We start from the raw sequence: 6,811 nt of genomic DNA, 5'->3' as shown, positions 1-6,811 counted from the left end.
GGCGTAAAAGTTTTGGTGTACCCAACCCCTTACAGAGGTCAAACATTTCCTGTAGTTTTTCACCAGGTTTGCACACACTGCAGGAGGGATTTTGGCCCACTCCTCCACACAGATCTTCTCTAGATCAGTCAGGTTTCTGGCCTGTCGCTGAGAAACACGGAGTTTGAGCTCCCTCCAAAGATTCTCTATTGGGTTTAGGTCTGGAGACTGGCTAGGCCACTGACCATTTGGAGGCCACGCCAGAACCTTGATATGCTTCTTACAGAGCCACTCCTTGGTTATCCTGGCTGTGTGCTGTGGGTCATTGTCATGTTGGAAGACCCAGCCTCGATCTTCAATGCTCTGAGGGAAGGAGGTTGTTCCCCAAAACTTTGCAATACATGGCTCCAGCCATTCTCTCCCTAATACAGTGCAATCACCCATGTGCAGAAAAACACCCCCAAAGCATGATGCTACCACCCCAATGCTTCACAGAAGGGATGGTGTTCCTGGGATGGTACTCATCATTCTTCATCCTCCAAACACTTTTAGTGGAATTATGACCAAAAAGTTCTATTTTGGTTTCATCTGACCACATGACTTTCTCCCATGACTCCTCTGAATCATCCAAATGGTCATTGGCAAACTTAAGACGGGCCTGGACATGTGCTGGTTTAAGCAGGGGAATTTCAAACCATGACGTCTTAGTGTATTACCAACAGTAACCTTGGAAACGGTGGTCCCAGCTCTTTTCAGGTCATTCAACAGCTACTACCGTGTAGTTCTGGGCTGATTTCTGACCTTTCTTAGGATCATTGAGACCCCACGAGGTGAGGGTTAAACAATGGACCTTTTTTCACCAAGCTGCTTGGCAATTTCCCCGCGGCCTTTTTCAGCCTTGTGGAGGTGTACAATTTTCTCTAGTGTCTTTGGACAGCTCTTTGGTCTTGGCCATGTTAGTATTTGGAATCTTACTGATTGTATGGGGTGGACAGGTGTCTTTATGCAGCTTACGACCTCAAACAATGTAGGAGTATAAATGGAGTGGAGGTGGACATTTTAAAGGCAGACTAACAGGTCTTTGAGGGTCAGAATTCTAGCTGATAGACAGGTGTTCAAATATTTATTTGCAGCTGTATCATACAAATAACTAGTTGAAAAATCATACATTGTGATTTCTGTATTTTTTTATGTCTTTCACAGTGGACATGCACCTACAATGACAGTTTCAGACCCCTCCATGATTTCTAAGTGGGAGAACTTGCAAAATAGCAGGGTGTTCAAATACTTATTTTCCTCACCGTAAGTGTTTGCATGGTTTATGGTTCTAAAAACACTTTATTTTTTACATACCGTACATCATTGTTGCTCCATTAATCCATGCCTCCCTGAAACGTGTTGATTTTGTACAAAGCTCATCATTCTGAAAAGCGCTGTCCTCCGATTGGCCAGATGTTGTGATTGGGCTGAATACCTCTGACGTCAACAGGAAATGTGACGCTCCTTACCATGTTTTGAAGATTAGCTCCCAATGCAATACTAACAGTTAATTTCATCTTTTTTATCAATACGAGCCGAATCTGATCCAGAAAAATGCAGATGACCAAGCTAATCGATGGAAGTTACCTGTGCAGCTTGAGCAGAACATAAAAGATTGGTAAGGTAAGGATACTAAAACATTAAAATCATGTCTGCATTTGTGATTGAAGAAACAACAAACAACAATTGCTTTTCTGCACTGCACAAAACACTGCAAAAACAAAATGTTTGAATCATGGTTTAGTAAACTCTTAATATGCAACAGTGCCCTGTCCCAAATGGCGCACTTCATGTGGACTTTCGGTCTCGTGGCCTTAAATTGCGCGTTCTCGCTTAGTCTACGAGTCCGTAGGGTGTCCCATCTGTCATTTTTACGCTTTGAAGTGTGCTCAACAGCGCCTCCTTTGCCCCCTTGATGCGGTCTTCAGCGAAGCCCGCACTGCAGCAGGCTTCACGCACTTTGCCAACCCAGAAGTCCTTGCGAAAGGGCAATCAGACCAATCAGACGACGGAAGGGAGGAGTTCACACTGACGGGCAACTTATCTACCTATTTCCGGTGTGATGCTCGAGTCTGTCCCAAAATACGATTCCGGTGCACCCACGTGGACTCGCATCAAGGGTCCCTAAAGTCTGGACTACGTGATGTCATCAAAGTGTGGACTCTGAGGAGGACCACAAGTCCGGAGTGTGCCATTTGGGACAGGGCGATAAACGACTAACAGGCTGTGAATCAGAAGTGGGCGGAGTTATGATAAAGGCCGGGGAAGTAAACTGTTGCCTACAATCCGTGTGTTTGTTGTAGTCCAAGAAAAGAGATTTATGTTGGAGACGATAACTTGTATCATTGTTTACTTTGGGATATGTATCTTTTGCATATCGGTAACGTACTAATACACTTACACACCAAAGGAAATGTAAAAATGTATAAAATGTGCTCTTTAAGTAAATAATATTTATAAATAAAAGTTTATATTTCATTGTATTTATTTTTGAAGTACACTATACTTAAAACTACTGTTTTACTATATAAGTATTGTTTCCATAAATTTTTTGATCAGACAATAGACAGAAACAGACAATGTGACTCATGTCTATGTAAGTGTGAAGAAACTGAGCTCATAGCTGCATTGATAACCACACAGTTAATGTTTTTGATAAATAAAGCAACACATATCTGACCTACAGTCTGAGCACAGGCATTACACTTCTGAGCAGGGAACCACAAAACTAAAAATAGCAAACTCTTTTAAATCTCCAACATAAATGAATTTTTAACACTACTGTGTCTTCCTCTTTACTGAAAACTACATAAAATATCACTTAATATTATGCTGGGAACTTAAAAGTATGCTGGGAACTGGAAATCCTCCTCAACCAATCGTGTTGATTTAACATTAAACTGAAGTAAATTTGCAGTGACTCTTTCTTAAGCTTAACTTTCGGGCAGATTAAATGCCATAAACCTCATAACAACCACCAAAAGTTTGTAATTATTTGCAGTGTTTGTTAAAATGAAGCTTTTGTATTGAAATGACTCACATTGCAAGTTATAAATAAGATTTTTGAGTTACCCAAGTTCTTTGACTCAGTTTTAGTTTGTGGAACTCAACATGGTGAAATTGTTGAACACACATAAAACTTTTAAGTTGAATAAACTTTTTTCACTGGTTTGAGACAGTTCACTCATTAAATGAGTACAATTTACGGTTCGGGTATATAAACTCATCTAAAGGATTAATAGGAACACCATACTAATTTACATACCTTAATTCTACGTGGCATTGATTCAACAAGGTGCTGAAAGCATTCTTTAGAAATGTTGACTCATATTGATAGGATAGCATCTTGCAGTTGATGGAGATTTGTGGGATGCACATCCAGGGCATGAAGCTCCCGTTCCACCACATCCCAAAGATGCTCTATTGGGTTGAGATCTGGTGACTGTGGGGGCCATTTTAGTACAGTGAACTCATTGTCATGTTCAAGAAACCAATTTGAAATGATTCGAGCTTTGTGACATGGTGCATTATCCTGCTTCAAGTAGCCATCAGAGGATGGGTACATGGTGGTCAACAATGCTCAGGTAGGCCCTGGCATTTGAAAAATTCCCACTAGGGGCCTAAAGTGTGCCAAGAAAACATCCCCCACACCATTACACCACCACCACCACATCACCACCAGCCTGCACAGTGGTAACAAGGCATGATGGATCCATGTTCTCATTCTGTTTACGCCAAATTCTGACTCTACCATCTGAATGTCTCAACAGAAATCGAGACTCATCAGACCAGGCAACATTTTTCCAGTCTTCAACTGTCCAATTTTGGTGAGTTTGTGCAAATTGTAGCCTCTTTTTTCTATTTGTAGTGGAGATGACTGGTACCCGGTGGGGTCTTCTGCTGTTGTAGCCCATCCGCCTCAAGGTTGTGCGTGTTGTGGCTTCACAAATGCTTTGCTGCATTCCTCGGTTGTAACGAGTGGTTATATCAGTCAAAGTTGCTCTTCTATCAGCTTGAATCAGTCGGCCCATTCTCCTCTGAACTCTAGCATCAACAAGGCATTTTCCCCCACAGGACTGCCACATACTGGATGTGTTTCCCCTTTCAAACCCTAGAAATGGTTGTGTGTGAAAATCCCAGTAACTGAGCAGATTGTGAAATACTCAGACCGGCCCGTCTGGCACCAACAACCATGCCATGCTCAAAAGTGCTTTTAATCAGATTGCTGCTTAACATACAGTAGGGCCGCATTTACATTGCACGTTTGAAGTAACTCAATTTGTTCCCTCATGTGGCACAGATCGGATATGACCCATGAACGTGTAAGCAGCAATAAAGCGCATAGTAAAAATTCATATGTGGAAATAAATCTGATATGAATCGGATACATTAGCATCCACAATGTCAGCGGACAGATAAGATATTACCATCTCAAGATATGTTGTGCGTCATTGAAAAGGTGATGCTGGCAACTGGCAACTGCAACTCAGGTTGACACCACCTGCGATCACATGACTCTTCATATCAATAGAGGACGACGGCTATGCTTAGTGGATTAATGTTAAAGTTTAGTTACTTGTTACAGCTCTATAATCTTGTATAATAATTTTGTCTTGTGTCCATTGCATAACATTTTACTTCCTCTGTGATAATTACCTTGAAATGTTTTGCAAAGTGTTTGGTGTAAATGCTGATATCAGATAAAAGTCACTTTTAAAAGATGATGTAAGTGAGTCGTCAAAAAAATATGTGATTTAAGCAATTTTGAGCGTGGCATGGTTGTTGGTGCCAGACGGGCCGGTCTGAGTATTTCACAATCTGCTCAGTTACTGGAATTTTTCACGCACATTTCTAGGGTTTACAAAGAATGGTGTGAAAAGGGAAAAACATCCAGTATGCGGCAGTCCTGTGGGCGAAAATGCCTTGTTGATGCTGGAGGTCAGAGGAGAATGGGCCGACTGATTCAAGCTGATAGAAGAGCAACTTTGACTGAAATAACCACTCGTTACAACCGAGGTATGCAGCAAAGCATTTGTGAAGCCACAACACGCACAACCTGGAGGCGGATGGGCTACAACAGCAGAAGACCCCACCGGGTACCAGTCATCTCCACTACAAATAGGAAAAAGAGGCTTTACTTTGCACAAGTTGTACAGTTGAAAAAATGTTGCCTGGTCTGATGAGTCTGGATTTCTGCTGAGACATTCAGATGGTAGAGTCAGAATTTGGCATAAACAGAATAAAAACATGGATCCATCATGCCTTGTTACCACTGTGCAGGCTGTTGGTGGTGGTGTAATGGTGTGGGGGATGTTTTCTTGGTTCACTTTAGGCCCCTTAGTGACAATTGGGCATCATTTAAATGCCACGTCCTACCTGAGCATTGTTTCTGACCATGTCCATCCCTTTATGACCACCATGTACTCATCCTCTGATGGCTACTTCCAGCAGGATAATGCACCATGTCACAAAGCTCGAATCATTTCAAATTGGTTTCTTGAACATGACAATGAGTTCACTGTACTAAAATGGCCCCCACAGTCACCAGATCTCCACCCAATAGAGCGTCTTTGGGATGTGGTGGAACGGCAGCTTCGTGCCCTGGATGTGCATCCCACAAATCTTTATCAACTGCAAGTATCCTATCAATATGGCCAACATTTCTAAAGAATGCTTTCAGCACCTTGTTGAATCAATGCCACGTAGAATTAAGGCAGTTCTGGAGGCCAAAGGGGGTCAAACACAGTATTAGTATGGTGTTCCTAATAATCCTTTAGGTGAGTGTATATATTTGCTGTGGTCAATAACTCACAAGTGTGGTCTATCAATACCAGGTGGAATTTTGTAAAAATGTAAAACGACTTCAGTATAATTTCACTTTAAACTTAAGTTTAGACCACACCTGCAGGGACGAAAGTAACACAACAAAACAAGATAGATTTTTGTGTTACACTTGTTTTTATTAAATATACATGACTATGACCTGATGTTAATATGTAACTGCAAACATATTTTGTAATTTATCTTTGTAAAAAAAATTATGAAATTACATTTTCATTTTAAATTTTAGTTTTATCAAATGTTTCAAAAGCAACCAACAGTACAAACTTAAATTGTTGAGAATAAAAAAATGTAACAGTTTGAACACTATGAAAATGAAATTCAATATAATTAGAATAATATCAATTTTTTTACATAATGCAACAGTATTGACAGCGGGACAAAAATAACAAGTGATACTTTCGACCCGACAGGATCTCCTCACATTTAAACACGATTTACTTTTATTTTGAAAACTCTGAAAAGTCAAACTTTAGGATGTGTTAGAGCACTAAATAACCTGTAGATTGATCAGTATTGTAACATATGAAACAAGAAACACAACGCGTAATAAGAACAAAATGATCGCTTTAGGAATTTACTTTCTGGATCTACACATGGAAAATGGTGAGTAAATAATGCCATATTTGTCAGCTCTGTCAGGGGTTGTGTGCCTAAGATGCTGTCGTAGTTTGGCATGCAACTCATTTTGTTACTTTCGTCCCGCGTTACTTTTGCCCAAGTTCTCTCCTACAGATAACTGTTTTGTACTCCTAAAATTTGGTACAAAATTGTTCCTTCAGACACACAATAGGTCCTTTATGGTTAAATCCATGGTTACTTTATAATTATTGGTCATCATAACGTCACTTACACTTTATTTTCACTAGATGGGGTAAAAGCCATAAAATCTTTATTTCTTATTATCTTTACACCTTTTATGAATACTACATCTATGAAGAGATGACATCCA

The sequence above is a fragment of the Paramisgurnus dabryanus genome, chromosome 13, assembly GCF_030506205.2.
Source record: "Paramisgurnus dabryanus chromosome 13, PD_genome_1.1, whole genome shotgun sequence".
Lineage (NCBI taxonomy): Eukaryota > Metazoa > Chordata > Actinopteri > Cypriniformes > Cobitidae > Paramisgurnus > Paramisgurnus dabryanus.
Note: the sequence above shows the minus strand (reverse complement) of the source record.